Source organism: Oratosquilla oratoria, chromosome 40, assembly GCF_046742065.1.
Source record: "Oratosquilla oratoria isolate Oo_2021 chromosome 40, ASM4674206v1, whole genome shotgun sequence".
NCBI lineage: Eukaryota > Metazoa > Arthropoda > Malacostraca > Stomatopoda > Squillidae > Oratosquilla > Oratosquilla oratoria.
In genome coordinates, this window is record NC_134816.1 from 8630005 (window position 1) to 8649737 (window position 19733).

Consider the following 19733-nt stretch of genomic DNA (forward strand, 5'->3'; position numbering starts at 1 on the left):
GGTGGCAGTATTCTATCCCCCACCACAGGGTAGGTGAAAAAAGGAAATGAATATTCAGAGAAATGGTACAACACAGTAACAAGGGGTTGGGGGACAGCATAATGGAGGGACAGTTGCAGTATAATAAAAGTGTCATAATTTCTCTGTGAACAGAGTCCTCCTCTATCACAGACAAAATTATGTGTGGCTCTGGTCCATAGGGGTGCCCTATATAGACCCTAAAGTATCAACTGCATGCTACTTTGCCACAATAACATGCAGCCAATACCCCAGACAGGGTTGAACTGAGTACCCTAGGATTAATAATTATCAACTACTATTGGCCACCAAGTTGTACCATACAAAATTTCGGTGTGACAATAGAAAATACCATCAAACTAATAGAAGATTAATCCCAGCCCATGCCAGAATCATACTATGCCGAGACTTCAACTTCCCATTTATAGACTGGCCAGAGGGAACTATATCAGGTGGTACATGGGAAAATCAAGCACAAGCCAACCTCTTCCTTGAACTTGCTGACAAATTCTTCTTATTACAGCAACTAAACCAGCCCACTAGACAGCATAACATTCTGTATCTCCTCTTCACAAACAACCAGGATGTCGTAAGTATATATCAGATGGAAAAAACAATCTTTTCAGATCACAACTTTATCACCATCAAAAAAAGGGGGGAAGGGGAAACTGCAGCATACACACCACAACAATACTAAAAAGAACATAAAGAAGTTAGAAGGAGTTCAGGGAGCGGCGGTGGGGATAGCGCCAACACTCTCCAGGTTGGCATGCAAACGGGGATTGGATGGGCTCGAGCTACCAACCATGGAACAAAGAAGAGAAAGAGGAGATCTACTAACCACTTACAGAATTATGAAAGGGATGGAAGTCTTTGATAGAGATGATTTACTAAAGTGGGATAGGAGAAAAACAAGAAGACATGAAAATAAACTTAAAAGGATAGTTACAGAAGAGATCTGAAAAAAAAATAGCTTCTCACAAACTAAATGAGGAAACAGTGAGTGAAAAAACTATACAAGAATTTAAGATCAAACTGGATGCTGAAAGATACAAAAGCGGGTCACTACAAGCATAGCTCTCTTCCTGTAAAATACAACTAGGTAAATCTATCCCAAAATACAACTTCTTCAGCAACAGGATAGCCTGGGAAACAGTACAGCAAAGTATTAGCAGTACTGACTGGGATCAAATCCTGGAGGGAGATGACCCTAATGTTTTACTGGAGATCATCTATATCAAACTACAGGAAACATGCAAGGCACATATCTCATTTAAAGGAAGTAGAAGAAACCATAACCACAGTGCCATCCAAAGACAGAAAAATACTCATGAAATGGAGAACTGCATTGAATAAATAGCTAAACAAAACATCTTGAAACAAGGAAACCAATAATTACAGCCAAAATAAGGGTGATTGAACAGAAAGTCAAGATTCCCATACAAATCAAAGAACAAGAGAGGAGAACAAAGCAATAGAAAACATAAAAAAATAACACAGTACTTTTTCAGCTATTGCAAAAGATTCTCTGAGGCAGACACAAATTGGACCACTGAAAACTGAAGACCCCCACAACAGGCCTGTGAAATACTACTGCAGCAATATGGTAGTGTCTATAGTACACCACAAGCAATCTGTAATTAGCAATCCAACCACATTTTTAAATTCACGCATGAAGACGCACAACTCACTGACACTGACTTCACAGAAAAGTACATCATGGTGGCTATAAAGGAGCTAAGAGCAAATTCAGCAGCTGGGCCTGATGGGGTACCAGGCACTCTACTCCTAAAATGCAGCAGAGAATTAGCCCATCCCTTGCACAAACTATGGCAATGCTCTATGGACACAAGACATAATACTAGGGCAACTAAAGAAAGCTACGGTAAACCCAATTTTCAAGGGTGGAGACAAGACACTACCCAAAAATTACAGACCAGTCACACTGACATCACACCTGAAAAAAGAAGAAGAAAAAAAGTGACAGAAACAAATAACTGAACATCTGTAGAGCCAAAGTCACCTCAGTGCCAACCAACATGACTTTAGAAAAGGAAGATCCTGCCTCTCCAAAATGCTGGCACAGTATGATTGGTTGCTTCAAAACCTTGCCAAGGGAAGGGACATGGCTGTCATGTTCCCTGATTTTGCAAAAGCATTTGGCAAAGTTGAACACGGCATTCTACTCCATAAAGTGAAGTCTCTTGGCATACATACATATACCAAGGCTTTTTCCCCCTTACAAGGGAGGTAGCCAAATAGGGAAAGGCATAAAATCATGTCCACCCATTCCATCCCTGAATACACTCCACACCCCTCCACCCTCCCTCTTATCTGAGCACCTCCTGGATGACGGGTCATCCCTGCACCTTGTCCACTGCCCTGGGTCAGAAGCAGTGTCGCAAGACACAGCACATCCACAGCAAGGCCGCTTCATTAAATCGGCGACCCCCTCTCTCCGTCCCCCCATTGCATAAAAGGAGAGGACAGGGAGAAATCCCTTCAGGCTGCGTCAAATTTTGCTCACACATACTACCTCACCCCCCATCCCCCTGCCCATTCCACTTCATGCAATCACATCATCATCCATATACAACCCTTCTCCATTCACCCCTGTCTTCTGTCCTCTCCTGTCCTTCCTCAACAGACATTCCCCTCTTCCCCAAAGCCCCCTTCACCCCATCCATCCACCTCATCCTAGGACGTCCCCTAATCTTCACTCCCTCCACATCTGCCTTCCATACCTCTTTTACTAATCTTTCTTCACTCATTCTTTCCATGTGTCCAAACCATCCTAATATTTTTTCATCAACCCTATCTCCCAGCTCCTTTTCCACCCCTGTTCTCCTCCTCACCTCCTCATTTCTCACTCTATCTAGCCTAGTAACCACTATCATACTTCTCAGACACCTCATCTCAAACACATTGAAACTCCTTCTCTTATGTTCCATGTTTCTGCCCCATACAGTGCTGTTGGCACAATCACTCCTTCATACAGTCTCCTATTAGCATCCATTCCCAAATATCTATTCCTCATTACACTCTTTAATCCACCAAGGCATTTACTCGCTTCTCTCAATCTACATTCTACCTCCACCTTCACTCCACCTTTTCCTGCCACATTTGCACCCAAGTATCTAAAACTATCCACTTCCTCAAGTCGCTCTCCCTTAATGCTCACTTCCAATCTACTGTCACTTTCACCCCTTGTACATTTCATCACCTTACTTTTACCCACATTTATCTTTAGCTTTCTTCTATCACATACTCTCCCAAACTCTGTCACCAACTTCCTCAATCCCTCCTCCGATCCTGCCACAAGCGCAGTGTCGTCCGCAAACAACAGCTGGCTCACCTCCCACTTTTCTCCATTTTCTTTAATCATCTCCAATCCCTGACCCACTATCCTTGCATTTACCTCTCGCACCACCCCATCCATGTATTAGTTGAACAGCCAGGGCGACATAACGCATCCTTGACCAAGTCCCACCTTTACCTCGAACCACTCACTCTCTCCATTTCCAATCCTGACACAAGCTCTACTACTCTCATAAAAACTCTTGACAGCTCCTAGAAGCTTTCCTCCTATCCCGTATATCTGCAGTACCTCCCACAGTGCCTTTCTGTCTACCCTATCATAAGCCTTTTCAAGATCCATAAAAGCCCAAAAAACATCCTTCCCCTTTCCTATAGCTTTCTCACATATCTGTCTTACCACAAAGATCTGATCTACACAACCTCTACCTGTCCTAAATCCACACTGTTCCTCACCAATTACTCCTTCTGTTCCTCTCCTAATCCTCTCAATCAAGATCCTCCCATAAGCATTCCCAACTACACTTAACAAGCTAATCCCTCTGAAACTACTACATTCACACTTGTCCCCTTTTCCCTTGTAAAGAGGAACTATACAGGCACTCCTCCGGCACTCTACCCTCTCTCCAGCAAACATTAAATAACCTCACCAGCCAGTCCACCATCACTGTACCTCCCTTTTTCAGACATTCTGCATGGCATCCATCCAGACCAGGTGCCTTACCTTCTTTCATCATCTTAACAACTCCCTTCACTTCATCCTTCCTTATTTCTCCTCCATTCTCCTCACTCTCATTTTCTTCACATTTCCCACTGCAGCTATCTTTCCCTATCTAAAATATTCTGCCCATCTTCCCCTTACTGCCTACTCTTCCATTATCATCTCTCCATCTGCACCTTTTACCTTTTCTTCTCTACTTGATTCGCCTCCTCTTCCTCTCTTAATTTCTTTCCAAAACATCTTTTAATTACTTTCAAAATTTTCTGTCATACTCTTACCCCATTTCACATCTGCTCTCCTCTTTGCCTCCTTTACCTTTTGTTTTACTTCTCTTTTCTTTTCTTTGTATCTCTCATATGACTCCCTCATCCTATTTTGTAACCAATCTGTGAAAGCTCGCTTCTTCTCTTCTACAACCTTCTTTGTTTCATCCCACCATTCACTACCCTTTCTTCTATTTCCCCCTGTCCTTCTTGTTACACACACACTCCTTGCACACTTTATGATTCCCTCCTTGAACCATCCCCATTCCTCCTCCACACCCAGCTCTACTCTATCCTTTACTCCCTCCCACTCCTCCTTCAGCTTCTTTTCGTACTCCTTCTCCTTTCCATTTTCATTCAAAGAGTTCACTCTAAGAACCTCCCTACCTTTTGTCCCTTTCCTCTTTTCCATCTATCCTCCACTCTCAACTTACCTTCCACCAGAAAATGATCTGATATTCCCCCACTCTCTCCCCTTAGCACATGTACATCCTTAACTCTTCCTATCATAATCCTATTTACCACTACATAATCCATTAGTACTCTATCTACCACCCTTCCCTCCACCACCCTCTCCCATGTGTACTTATGCTTGACTTTCTTCCGAAACACTGTATTTGCTATCATCAACTCTCTTTCTAGACACATTTCCACCATCAACTCTCCACTACAATTCTTTCCTGGAACTCCACATTTCCCAACCACTCCATCGATTGGACCATTTCCTACCCTAGCATTAAGGTCTTCCAGTACTATTACATTTACATTTCTTCCTAAATCCTCTATGCACTCATTTAAATCTATCAAAAAGGCCTCCCTTTCTTCTACACTCTTCTCACTGCCAGGCCCATATGCACTAACAAAGACCCACATCTCCTTTCCCAGTTTCATCTTCATCCACATTATCCTTGAGGAAACCTCCTTCCCCTCCACTACCCATTTACCTATCTCTTCACTTACTAGAATAGCCACCCCTTCCCTCCCTCGCCCTCTCTTCACTCCTGATAACCTCCCACTTACACTCCCAAACTTACACTCACCCTTCCCTTTCAACTTAGTTTCACTTAAAGCCAACACATCCATCTTTCTTCTCACAAACATACTACCTATCTCTTCCCTTTTACTCTCATCTGTACCACATCCACGCACATTAAAAGACCCAAACCTTAGGGTGCTGGTCCAAAAACTCCCAGACCCTCTTATGCCTTCTCTTTTTTGTTTAGGAATGTCCCCTGTGGGGCTACAAGGAGAAGGATGCCTAGTCCCAATCCCCATCCCTTTCTTCTCGCCTCTTACGATCCAAGTGGGAAGACTTGGTGGCAGTATTCTTTTCCCCCACCACAGAAAAAAGAAATACTCAGAGAAATGGTACAGGAGAGCAACAAGGGTTTGGGGGACAGCATAACGGAGGGACAGTCGTAGTATAAAAGTGTCATAATTTCTCTATGAACAGAGTTTTCCTCTATCATAGACAAAATGATGTGTGGCTCTGGTCCGTAGGAGCGCCCCATATAGACCCTAAAGTATCAACTGCATGCTACTTTGCCACAATAACAAGCAGCCAATACCCCAGTCTCTTGGCACAACAGATAAATTGACTGCATGACTTCCTCCCAGGACATGGTCGAGAGCCACAAGTCAGAGGAAGGAGATGTAATCAGTGGAGTGCTGCAAGGCTCAGTTCAGAGCCCTCTCCCTTTTCTATTTCATATGGGGGATATTGGCATAAGTGTGAGAGGTTCATCTCCTCTTTTGATGATGACACAAGTACAAGCTGCCCTGTAACAAGTTAAGAACTGTGCTACCTACAACAAGATCTTGATACAGTATATGCCTGGACCAAAAGAAGCAATATGACCTTTAACAAAGGGAAATTCTAAATGCTAGGGCATGGCTCAGATCACACTACACACTGGGGAAGGACAAGACATCATCCTACATCAATGCATCATGTCTGGGTGTCACCCTAAGTAAAGACTGCTCCTGCCAACAACATATCTTAGAGTGAAAAGGGCAAAAGGGATGGCTGGATGGGTTCTCAAGCCCTTTGTCACAAGGGAGCCACAAGTAATGCTGACCCTCTGGAATGCCCTAGTACAGCCCTAACTGGACTGCTGTAGCCAGTTGCAGTTGCCTCACAGGAGGAGCAACATGCATTGGAGGCAGTGCAGAGGTCCTATACTAGACAAACAGCAGAGCTGAAGGACCTTGACTACAGGAACCACTTGAGGGAACTGGAACAGAATAGATACAAGATCATCTATATCTGGAAGGTTCTGGAGCAACAAGTGCTTGCTCCTATGACCTTAGGACTCCTGCAGTCCACAACCAATGAGAGTACAGGGCATAAGTGCACCAGAAGGAGTCTATTATCCAGAGCCACAGCAAGAGTCAAGACATTGCTGGTGTCCAGTCTGGCACATGATGGGCCTTAAATCTTTTATGTACTGTCCAATGATATGAAGAACAATACTGACTGCCCTGTGGACAAAATAAAAGCTAGTTGGGATAAGTTCCTAAAATCTGTGCCAGATGAACCCCAGTACTGGACAACATCAGCAGATGTAGGACCTTCAACACCATAGAAGATCAAGAGGGCCTTTTGTATAAGGACCACCACAACTCTGAGGAAGGACTTCAAGACATAACCAAAGGAAAGAAAAACAAAAGATAAAGGTTGAATCAAGGCACGATATGGGCTGGTGCACCAGCAGTGTGTTTCCTTGGTCCCTCCATTGAGTGCAGCTGGTCAGAGTATGGGGAGCCCTCAGGTAAGAAAGCCCAGTAAAAACAAAACTTGAAAGAATTTACTTTGACCTTGTGGGCACTCATGCCCCTGACCAAGCGACCAAGCCATAAAAAAAAAAAAAAAAAAAAAACTGAATATATTTTAAATCTATGGTACTTTAGAATTGCACACCTACACAATATAGGAATACAAATATTAAATATTGATTTTGTAAATTTTAATATATCAATGAAATATCCATTTTTCTTGGCAGAAATCGATAACAAAAAATCTTGTTAAAACAAATACCCTACTGAATGGAGCTGCAATGATAGGTTTGAGATATCATGTCACCTGTCCAGTCCCATCAATGTCAGTTTGATGATGACATTGATGTTGTGTACCAGATGTTCTCCCACTCCAAGTGACATCGCCACGCTACATATTTTTAAAATGGTGCTACAGAGCTGAGTTTCATGTTTTACTTCAAGCTATGAAACTTCTCTACAACCCCCAGTCCATTCAGATGCCAAAAATGGCCATCAACATACCCGACGATGACCCTGATGACCTCTAGAATTCCAGGTATATTACTAAATGCAAGTTAGATCAGGGGTGTCAAACTCATGGCCTGCAAGGTGATAAGAGATTTTTCAACTTGAGTTACTATAATTATTATAACTGAGGAAAATGTAACTAATCTGTTAAGACAAGACATAATAACTTCTTTTCATTTTTATTTAATTTTATTATTAATATTTTTCTTATTTATTTCTAACATTTATGGCCCTTGAAACCATAACCAAGTGCATAATTGGCCCTCAAAAGGACATGAGTTTGATACCCCTGGGTTAGACAAAGAATATCATACTTTAATTTCTTCAACCTCTGCATCTATCAACGCAAAGATGGTGTTTCAAGCAATTGTCGCAGCTCCATTTGTAAGTGTATTACTTTAAGCAACTTTTTTCATTATTGATTTCTGCCAAGAAAAACATATTATGTTGATGTATAATAATTTACAAAATGGATAGTTAATTTTCTACTGCTAATCACATGGGTGTGCACTTCTAAAAATTTACCAGATTTATACCAAAGTCCCATTAATTCATTTGGTCATATAGAGAACCTCTCCTTCCCCCCCCCCCAAAATATCTTTACATGAGCAAAGTTGGGGTGAATATCCTTCATTTGATTATAGTGTAATGCCAAGATGGCATCATGGCCGCCCAAATATGTAGTGCCAAAATGACACCACTGTAACCAAATTATGTCCCCACTACCACCCCAACCTCAACCCCAAACGGCAACATACAACACATACAAAACACACAACATCAACATATTACAACACAACATTGACGGTATTAACACTAAAAAACATGAACTTGAACACTTTCTTAAACAACACAACATACACATTGTGATTTTACAAGAAACAAAACTAAGACACTCACACAAAACACCATCATTTCATAATTACACCACCATCAGACAAGACCGGACTGACGGCAATGGCGGTGGACTCATCACCCTGATCCACCACTCCATCTGTTTTGTGGACACAAGTGCCACAACCAAAATTCTCCTCCCTACCACAGATAACACAACAGAAACCCAATCCATTCGTATCCGCACAGGCAACAATTCAACACTGACAATAGTTAACATGTACATTCCCCCCATAGTTAACATTTCCCCCAATAGTTAACATGTACATTCCCCCCACCTTCAGACCTCAACTTAGCCAACTAACCTCAATCCCCAACCTGATCATGGGTGGTGACTTCAACGCCAAGTCGTCTGCCTGGTATGTCGACAACCCTGACACAGACAGAGGGCTTGATATACAGACTCAATTCGACTCATTGACTATCATGAACAACACGCATAATCATACACATATCCCATACCAAGCCCTCTACACTCCCTCCTCTCCTGATATCACCTTTTGCTCCCCCTGCCTAACCCCAACAACATCATGGAGAGTGGTCGGAACCCTTGGCTCTGACCACCTTCCAATCATCATCACCACCAAAACAAGATGCACCCCAGCTGGCCACAGACACACTTACACCAATTACAAGAGAGCTAACTGGGAAGCCTTTACTGAAGAGACAGAACAACATTTTGAAACACTTAACAGTACACCAATCACAAACATAAACAATGCTGTGCACGCTTTTAATACAATCATACAAAATGCAGACAAGAGATACATCCCTAGAGGCAACAGAAAATCACACAACCCCAACTTCACACCAGAAATCCAAGGCCTCATCAGACAACGTGACACACTTAATCACGATACCCCCACACCTATCCCTCAAAACATAGCAGACCAAATACAAACACTAAACACTGTGATTGCCAATAAAATACATGAACAAAAAACACAAAATTGGCAAAACTTTATCAATACACTTGATCACAAAACAAACACCAGCAAATTGTACAAAACACTCAACAGCATCACACTATCCAACACTAACACTACACGCTCTCACGCAGCAATAATCACAACAACAGATAATCTACCCTCAAACAGACAACAAGCAAACGCACTCATACGTCATTTTGCACAGACGAGCCATCTTACATCTCACCCTGACGACCGACGCACCATTCGACGTAAGAAAGCCTTCCCCACAGACTCAGACTATACACCCTTCATAGACAGTCAGACAAAACTCATAATGCATAATCTCAAGCACTCATCTGCCTGTGGCCCTGATAACATAAGCAACATCCACCTAAAACACATTGGACCACAAGGTATACACGCACTCACAAACATTGCAAACTACAGCTATTCACACAACACTATACCCGACATCTGGAAGCATGGTAAAATAATCACCATTCCAAAACCGAACAAAGACCCAACAATCCCAACATCGCACCGCCCAATCACACTTCTCTGCACCCCCTCTAAAGTCATTGAACGCCTAATACTTAAACTTGTCACACCATATATTCCCCTTGCTGACTCACAACACAGTTTTAGGCCACTACACTCCACAAACACTCTTCTGACAAACCTCACACAAAGAATTTTAGATGGCATCAATTCAGATAGGCCCCACCACAGAACACTTCTTATAACATTGGACATTAGTAAAGCTTTTGATGCTATCCCCCGCCACAACCTAACAAATAAAATATATAACACAGACATGCACAATAACACCAAAAGATGGCTGGCCAATTATCTGGCAGGCAGGAATGCTCATGTGTCATATAATGGCCAATCATCGCACATCAGAAACATTAAGAACGGAGTACCACAGGGCTCAGTTCTATCCCCCACATTATTTAATCTATACATGCATGACTTACCCACACCAGACACCTCAGAAATACAAATCTCTTCCTACGCAGACGACATAACAATCACATGCACACATCGTAACACAGACAAAGCTGCAGAAATAATCCAGCCTTACCTTGACACACTCAACACATGGTTCATCACAAACAGACTCAAAATAGCTCCAACCAAATCTACAGCAACACTTCTCACCAACTGGACAAAAGAACACAAATACATACCTCATCTCTACATCAACGACACTCTAATACCACACACAAACACACCGAAAATTCTTGGTGTAACATACGATACATCCATGTCTTTCAAACAACACCTCACAAACATAAAAAACAAATGCACACCTAGACTTAACGCACTTAAGTCAATCACTGGAACAACATTTGGACAAAACAAAGAAACTAATATAACAATATACAAACAATGCATACGCTCAGTGATGAATTATGCGAGTCCTGCATGGGCTCCTAATCTCAGTGAGACACACCACAACACCCTTCAAATCATACAAAACAAAGCCCTAAAAACAATTACAGGCTGCACAAATACAACACCTACAGACCATTTACACCATGAAACAAAAGTCCTCAAAGTCAAGGACCACCTCGACATGAGAGGCACACAAACACTTGCTGCAGCCACCACAAACACATCACACCCGCTACACTACATAGCAGAACACCCACACACACCAAGAAACATTAAAACTACACCCAAAGACCTTTATTACACACAGATACACTCTTCTCTTCCTCCACAACCACCAAATACCAGCCTCCGGAAACATATTCATAATCATATCACTCACCGCTCCATTAACACACTGAAAGACAACACACTGCTGCATGCCAGACCCCCTGATATCCACCCTTCTGAATCCTCTCTCCCACGAAAGGACAGAGTCCACTTGGCCAGACTGCGATGCGGTCACCACCCAGCACTTCTAAGCTACCAGAAGAGGCTGGACGACCGTGTTGTGAACAGCTGCCCAGGATGTAACACTTCACCCCATACCATACAACACATAATGGAAGACTGCATTATACACAATCATGCACGCAAACAACACAACATACACTCTATAAAGGATTTGTGGGAAAACCCAGTTTCGGCTGTGGCCTTCCTTGGGGAGACGGGACTGCTCGGACAGACAGTCTAGGGAACAACAACAACAACAACAATTATGTCCTGGTCTTACAATAGGACCACAGCATGTAGCCAAGACCTCACATTTAGACCTGACTTTACCTGTAATTAATAGGCTCAAACAACACCAAATCCAAGCTTTAAAAAAGAAAGTGAAGTGTGCTACTTGTAAGATAAATTGAGTATTATTTTAGTTGTACACACCTATGTGATATAGCATTAGAAAATTAAATATTTTGTAAATTATAATTCATACATACATATACCAAGTCTTTTTCCCCCTTACAAAGGAGACAGCCAAAAAGGAAAAGGCATAAAATCATTCCCACCCATTCCATCCCTGAATACACTCCACACCCCTCCACCCTCCCTCTCATCTTAGCACCTCCTGGATGACGGGTCATCCCAGCACCTTGTCCACTGCCCTGGGTCAGAAGCAGTGTCGCAAGACACAGCACATCCACAGCAAGGCCACTTCATTAAATCGGCGACCCCCCCCCCCTCTCCGTCTCCCCATGCATAAAAGGAGAGGACGGGGAGAAATCCCTTCGAGCTGTGTCAAATTTTGCTCACACATACTACCTCACCCCCAATCCCCCTGCCCATTCCACCTCACGCATCACAACATCATCCATATACAGACGCTCCTCAACTTACGTTTTAGTTACGTTCCGAACGGCCTAAATCACCCCTAAAACACCCCTAAATCATTAATTATACACATAACATTGTAAAATAATAACATTAATTTCAAATAAATTAAATTCAAGCAACATAAATTGAGATGGTGGAGGAGGAGGAGGCAAGGCACGTTCAGTCTGTCGTTTGTGCCATGTAAACAATGGACGCAGTGTCATGCGTATATCGTTTGAACTACGGAGAGCGCCCAAACTAAAAATTCACTCAATTTTTTTTTTACAATTTTTTTTTTACAGTCAGTTCAAACGTAAAATCGAAAAAACGTAAAACGAATGAACGTAAGTAGAGGAGCATCTGTACAACCATTCACCCGTCTTCTGTCCTCTCCCATCCTTCCTCAACAGACATTCCCCTCTTCCCCAAAGCCCCTTTCACCCCATCCATCCACCTGATCCTAGGACGTCCCTTCATGTTCACTCCATCCACATCTGCCTTCCATACCTCTTTTACTAGTCTTTCTTCACTCATTCTTTCCGTGTGTCCAAACCATCCTAATACTCTTTCATCAACCCTATCTCCCAACTCCCTTTCCACCCCTGTTCTCCTCTTCACCTCCTCATTTCTCACTCTATCCAGCCCCTGTCATACTTCTCAGACACCTCATCTCATACACATTCAAACTCTTTCTCTCGTCCTCTCTTATGTTCCATGTTTCTGCCCCATACAGTGCTGTTGGCACAATCACTCCTTCATACAGTCTCCTCTTAGCATCCATTCCCAATGTCTATTCCTCATTACACTTTTTAATCCACCAAGGCATTTACTCTCTTCTCTCAATCTACATTCTACCTCCACCTTTGCACCCAAGTATCTAAAACTATCCACTTCCTCCAGTCGCTCTCCCTTAATGCTCACTTCCAGTCTACTGCCATTTTCACCCCTTGTACATCTCATCACCTTACTTTTACCCACATTTATCTTCAGCTTTCTTCTATCACATACTCTCCCAAACTCTGTCACCAACTTCATCAATCCCTCCTCCGATCCTGCCACAAGCGCAGTGTCATCCGCAAACAACAGCTGGCTCACCTCCCACTTTTCTCCATTTTCTTTAACCATCTCCAATCCCTGACCCACTACCCTTGCATTTACCTCTCGCACCACCCCATCCATGTATAAGTTGAACAGCCAGGGCGACATAACGCATCCTTGACGAAGTCCCACCTTTACCTCGAACCACTAATCCTGACACAAGCTCTACTACCCTCATAGAAACTCTTGACAGCTCCTAGAAGCTTTCCTCCTATCCTGTATATCCGCAAAACCTCCCACATTGCCTTTCTATCTACCCTGTCATAAGCCTTTTCCAGATCCATAAAAGCCCAAAAAACATCCTTCCCCTTTCCTATAGCTTTCTCACATATCTGTATTACCACAAAAATCTGATATACACAACCTCAACATGAACATAACATTCAATTTTCTTGGCAGAAATAATATACAAAAAACTTTGCTACAAGCAAATTTACTAAAGAATGAAGCTGCTAGGATACGGTATGGATGCAATGCCAGTCCAGTCACTATCAGACAACAGCTTTCACATTGTGGACTGGGCATTCTTCAACTCCAGGTGATGTTAATAAGTGCTGTTTCAAAGACAATACGGCTTCCTTGGACTTTATGAGGGAATACGGGGTTCTGCCATTGTCTGTTAATTGCTCGAAGTACAATAATAATCAGGCTGTCTGCATCCATGATGACGACGATCTTTAGAACTTGAGGTGCTGAAATACTAAACGTTGATTAAGTTACGTAGGTTAGGTTAGAATAGACTAATTTATCATCCTTTCATTTCTTTGACCTTGGCACCTATCAAAACAAACATGGCGTATCATTCAACTGCCACAACTGTTTGTTAGAAAATCGGTTTTAACAACTTTGTCATTGATTTCCGCCTAGATAATTGCATATTACATTGATCTATTATAATTTACAAAATTAATAATTAATTTTCTATTGCTATATCACGTAGGTGTGCACAACTAATATTTTACCATAAATTGGGCCAAACATACCAAAAATAAGGTTGGCTACATCTGGAAGCGCAATCAAATGACTATGAAGTACAATTCTACAACAGCTATTAGAACTGGATTATCATTATTCTTTGCTAGACTTTTGCATAATCCAACTTGTCATTGCACTTAGCTGAAACAACACAGACTTTCAAAAAATGAGTAATTAAATTAACTGGGCGAAGTAAGCCACGGCTATGCCACCTGTGCAATTAATGTAAAAATAAAGTGGTCACCACATAATTATAGAGTAGTTTTCACTCTGTACCCTCTGGCTCTGTGATACATGGAAAATGTAATGATGTAAAAACAATGTGTACTTGGGACTCAGGTTTTTATTTATCACCCAGTGTAGTTGAGGTGAGGAGATAGTTCATATGAATGAATTTGGAAGATTGTTCACTAGGGATCACGGGTGGGGGGGGCGGGGAGGTCTAATGATATTCTATACATGACCCAACCTATTTTAGATCTATCGTGTGGTGGAATTACCGTGATAATACTCAGGAATCAAAACACCAAACAAATTTGTCTGCTCTCTGAAATTGTACGTAACGTACTGCTCACATACAATAATCCTCAAAATTACCTGCTCGTCACAACTCAGGTGTTTGTTTTTTCTGTACAGTTTTTCTATCGCTTGCGTATGCTGTAAATTTCTGTAAACAAGAACATATCAAGCGCTAAACAGCTATTATGACGTTTTCCGGGAGCACGTTTCTCGCTAATTCAGTCAATCAATCAGCCATCAAATGTTGAGGTTTGGATTTATTGGCAATAAGATATATAAATAGAATGCATGAAATTGCGAGGATAAAGCAATAAAGCATATGAAACATATTTCCATTGTGTGTTTGTGGTACAATTGGAAGCATGTGTCGTGGGTTTGGTTCGGTAAGGACAAGCCAGGGAAAGGAGACTCACAATAACACTAACTCTAAGATTTAATGGTTAATATGCTCGGAGGTAACGGACGAGGTCTCGTTGGGAGAAGGATCCGCAGTGAAGGCCTCATCAAGCGTCGTGGCTGTGGGCGAAGAGCCACAGGAGGGCATGAGGCGACTTGCTGGATGGAACTTGTCTCGAGGCGTCTTGCTAGGGAGAACTGGTTCCGAGGCGGCTTGCTGGAGAGAACTGCTGCTTGGAGTTGAGCCTGGGAGAGAACTGAGCTTGGAGTTGAGCCCGGGAGAGAAGTCCGGAGACAAGTCGACTTGCCAATTAAGACCACCCGCTCGTGCGGGATCGGTTTTTGTGGAAGGGGAAGAATGTCTGTAAGAAAATGAAAAGATAGTAGTGTATAAAAGAGGGCTTTTGCCACCGGGCGATTGAGCGAGCGATTAGGGGCGGTTGGTGGTCGTGGCTCAGGAGAAATGGGCAGGGAACTCGGACGGCGGCGCCGACGGCCGGGATTAGAATCACCAAAAGTTGAGAAAATGGTAGGAGGTGTAGTAGTAGAGAAAGGTGGAAAAACGGAAAAATCTTTAGTGGGAGGTAAACTGAAATGAGAAGATGTAGTATAAAAGAAAGTTAGAAAGGAAACGAATTTTAGTCGAAGAAAAAGTACGTGTAGATGTTTGTGCGTGGGATGGGTTATGTTCGTGAGAGGTATGTGTATGTATCTTACGGGAAGTGAGTAGAGTTCACTACCCGCGTGTAGAGAGCGCGTTCATGATTAGCCCCAGGTTTAGGCATGAGTGTTCCTGTTTAGCCCCAGGTTGGGCTTGAGCGATGAGCGAGCGATGCCCGAAGCGTAGTCAGGAGAGTGGATGCAATGGCGGTGCGAGGGTGGGTGGGTGGGCAGGCGGGCAGGTGTTGTTTTATCTTTCTCCTTCCAAGCATAACTCTGAAAGTAGAGAATTACGTGACTTATGTCTTTTACAATTGTTGTCATGTGGTCTATATTAACGACATGCCAGGTGCGGTGAACTGTAAATCATTGCTCTATGCCAGCGTTTCTCAACCTTTTTATCCTTGCGTAACCTTTAAAATAAACTGCATGTCTCTAGGAACCCCTGCGAAAAAAACACATATACCATATCTTTCTAATTTTATTTTCATCGTAATAATAGGTTAGATAACCTAGAATAACCAAGAATATGTCGTGCGTATTTGATTATATTACGTTCATGAAATTAAATAAAAAATCAAAAGTGCATAAGCTTATCTCACTTGTTCTCGCGAAACCCTTAGGGACCTTTTGCGGAACCTTAGGGTTCCGGGGAACCCTGGTTAAGAAACGCTGCTCTACGCAGATGATTCCGCACTAATTGTCTCAGGTAGGGACCCAGATGAAGTAGAGGAGGCCCTGAGTGTTGAATTGTCATCAGTCTAGGACTGGCTCATAGATAACAAGCTGTCTTTACACCTTGGTAAGACAGAAAGTATTGTCTTCGCATCAAAACCCAACCTCAGGAAACACCGCGGTGTACAGGTCAGATGTGGGAATAATGTCTTGGAATCAAAACAAGAGATAACTTATCTTGGAATACCCTTAGATCAGTCCCTCTCAGGGAATGCCTTAACGGATAAGATTGTATCCAAGTGTTCACATATAGTTAAATTTTTGTACAGAAAAGCCAGAAATTTTGATCTGGAAACAAAGAAACTTTTGGTCTCAGCCCTGATACAACATCACTTTGATTACGCTTGTAGCTTTTGGTACAGTAGTCTGAGCAGAAAAAAAAACAGCCTCGGCTATAGGTTGCTCAAAATAAGATCATTAGATTCATACTAAATTTACCTCAACGTAGTCATATTGGTATAGAAGAATTTAACAAAGTAGGAATGTTACCTGTAAAATATCGTGTCCAGCAGCTGAAACTAAATCATGTTTTGTGGTAATTGTTGTTACGGGAATTGCATTGTTTACTTGAGCTACGGCAATTTCCCGAAAGCTTGTTTAATTTTCGAATCGGGAACCTTTCCTGTAACTTTGTACCACACTATCGTAATTTTAATTAATATATTATTAAACTCCCCTCCCTCTTTATTATTTTTTAAGCCTATGTTGTAATTTCGATTAACAAATCGGGAACTTTGTGAACTTACTTAAAGTATTAGTTGTCCCGTGGCTTCGAAGTCGTTTTACGAGCTCGTAAGAATTCCAGCCGAACGAGACTACGTTTAGTAAACTGAACGTCAGACAAGCTTCAACTCTGGTACCAGAAGGACAAATAAACTTCGGCAAGGGAATTCTTTGGTTAGATCGAAACCTCAAGAATAAACTTTCAGTTCCGACGATTGTTAGAGAACTCAACCAGGTAAGTTCTCTAACGTTCTCAGTTTGAAGTAACTTAATTGCAACAGTTTATAATGTCGTTCATAATTCTGCTTCTTCATATGTGAGCTGTAATTTTACGTTATCTGCTGAGAACCGAACCCGGAACAATCAAGGGTCTTTTATTGTAACTCATGTAGGTTCCTTCACCAAAAACAACTTTCACTTCACAGGTGTTCAACTATGGAACTCACTACCTATGTCTATTAAGCAGTCAGATGTCTCAGGTATGGTCCGAGAACAGTTATGGTCTGATCATAATACAAGCCTGGTGAATTAGGATACCAGGCAATAAGGTAATTGGACCTTTCCCTCAAGCTTCTTGTTGTTTTACTCGTACGAGTACGGGTCCCCTGCACCCTACTTCTGGTGCTTCAGATCATAATGGACTACTTCCTGGTGCTCAAATTAATGTGTGATTGCCCACTCCGTCCTGAGGTACAGGTAAATATTGTAATTAATCAATAGGTGACCCAAACTGCCATGTAGCATTCACTATAATAACATGTTGATATTGTTGATGGTCTGCTACTTTCTATCCCGTGGTACTCGATATTTACTCTTACCCCGGGATGGACTCCCCCTTTATTGTCCTACACTTGCTGCTACAGCAGTAGGATAATGTAGTATATCACTAATGGTACTATACTGATCTGATACACACTCATACTGTTTTGGTGCTTGTGATGGTGCTCAATTTTTGGTCTCAATACCCTATGTGTTACGTACATTTAAGTAGTACTAGCAAATCTATAATAATGTTTATTTGTTATATGTGTATTGATTGGTATTACTCATGACTGTCTCTGGTCCCCTTAACCCCTACGTATAATGTCTGTGTAACTTAGTGTAGAAAAACAATCTAATGAGGACCACAATGGAAATAAGCTTACGTCCTTTTTTGTGTTATCCTCGGCAATTGTAATTGTTATTTCGAACTATGTGTTCTTTTCATTATCTGCATTATCACGAAATCTAAAACCAAAGTCCGCACAACCTACATATTCGATCTTCAGTATGCTGATGATGCAGCATACCCCCCAACACAGCAAGCACTCCAGAGAAACATTACAGCCACCAATGATGCATACCGAGCAGGAGGTATGCTGGTCAATGCGGACAAGACTGAGGTACTTCAGTACCTATTCGAACCCCAACGGTGTAACCCCAACATACTCTCCAGGTTTACGGTGGAAGGGGAAGAATTAAAAAACGCGGATGTCTTCAAGTATCTTGGTAGTATTCTCTCTTCTACCTGCGAGCTTGAACCGGAGATTCAGAACCGCATTCACCAGGTAGTGCGGCGGTTTAGCTAGGAAATTTCAACATACAGTATTGTGCACTTTTTGATAAAAGTACCAATTTTGGCACAGAGGTAGACCGATATATTATAAACAAATTTGGATGTGGAGCCATCGGCCAACTGCCCCCTGGCGGCCGTGGGGGCCATTTTCCAAAATGGCCGCCAGCGGACACCCGAAAAACGAAAGAAGTTAGATAAAGTTTGCTGCTGAAGGTTTTAGTGAATGGTTTTTAATCAAAACATGCCAGATAGTTATTAAGTCATATTTTAGGAGATGCTCCTACATGAATTTACATATTTATGCTAATTATAATTACAGATCATCTGTAATTACAGATGAAATGGCGACTAGAATCTCATGATCGTGTAGGTACCGATTCGAATTTGATGAACAATGCTGACAAACATCAATTAAAACATCGACCATAATCCAAGTTCCACCACCTCAAAACAGTCATTCCATGGGACTGCTATTTCCCTCGTGCAACACCCTGCGTTCCATGGGGCCGGCGTTGACCGCGGCATCACTATCCTCGGAGGGTCGAACGAAAGAGGCTTCAAAGCAGTTGACCGTTTGCCACACTACTATACAGATGTCCCATCCGTCACCGGCAGCATCAAGAACACACAGATACCGGATACCAACGTGACATCCCTGAGCGGCAACAGCGGCCTCAAGCAATATGTTGAAAGAGAGCATCTCTGGCTACAACACATCCAAGTTGCCCTACAAGAAAGTTCTCCGTTAGAGAACATTACATGGGCTGCATACCACGCAAGTCAGCAGTCCATGCCCGCCAGTCGGACCATCTGCCCCACCGCACTACTCCCACTCTTCCTGGAAAGTGCCCATACCGTGGCAATGATCAAGCACTCCATGGATGTCGTAAGGAACGCAGTGGAACATCTTAACCCTA

The 19733-nt window shown here is 42.4% G+C and overlaps 1 protein-coding gene across 4 annotated transcripts in view; it reads right to left on the minus strand.

Moving 5' to 3' along the window:
• The window catches only part of LOC143020633 (coiled-coil-helix-coiled-coil-helix domain-containing protein 7), a 62277-nt gene extending 46638 nt beyond the window's left edge, over nucleotides 1–15639 (minus strand). The window contains exon 1 of one of the 4 annotated variants that reach the window (XM_076177124.1): nucleotides 15173–15639. The gene's annotated coding sequence lies outside the window, so the exon portion shown is untranslated. Of the gene's footprint in view, nucleotides 1–14825; nucleotides 14946–15172 lie in introns of those variants that run through there. The other 3 variants (XM_076177122.1, XM_076177121.1, XM_076177125.1) reach the window with 3 other exon arrangements.
• Between the last annotated feature and the right edge of the window lie 4094 nt (nucleotides 15640–19733).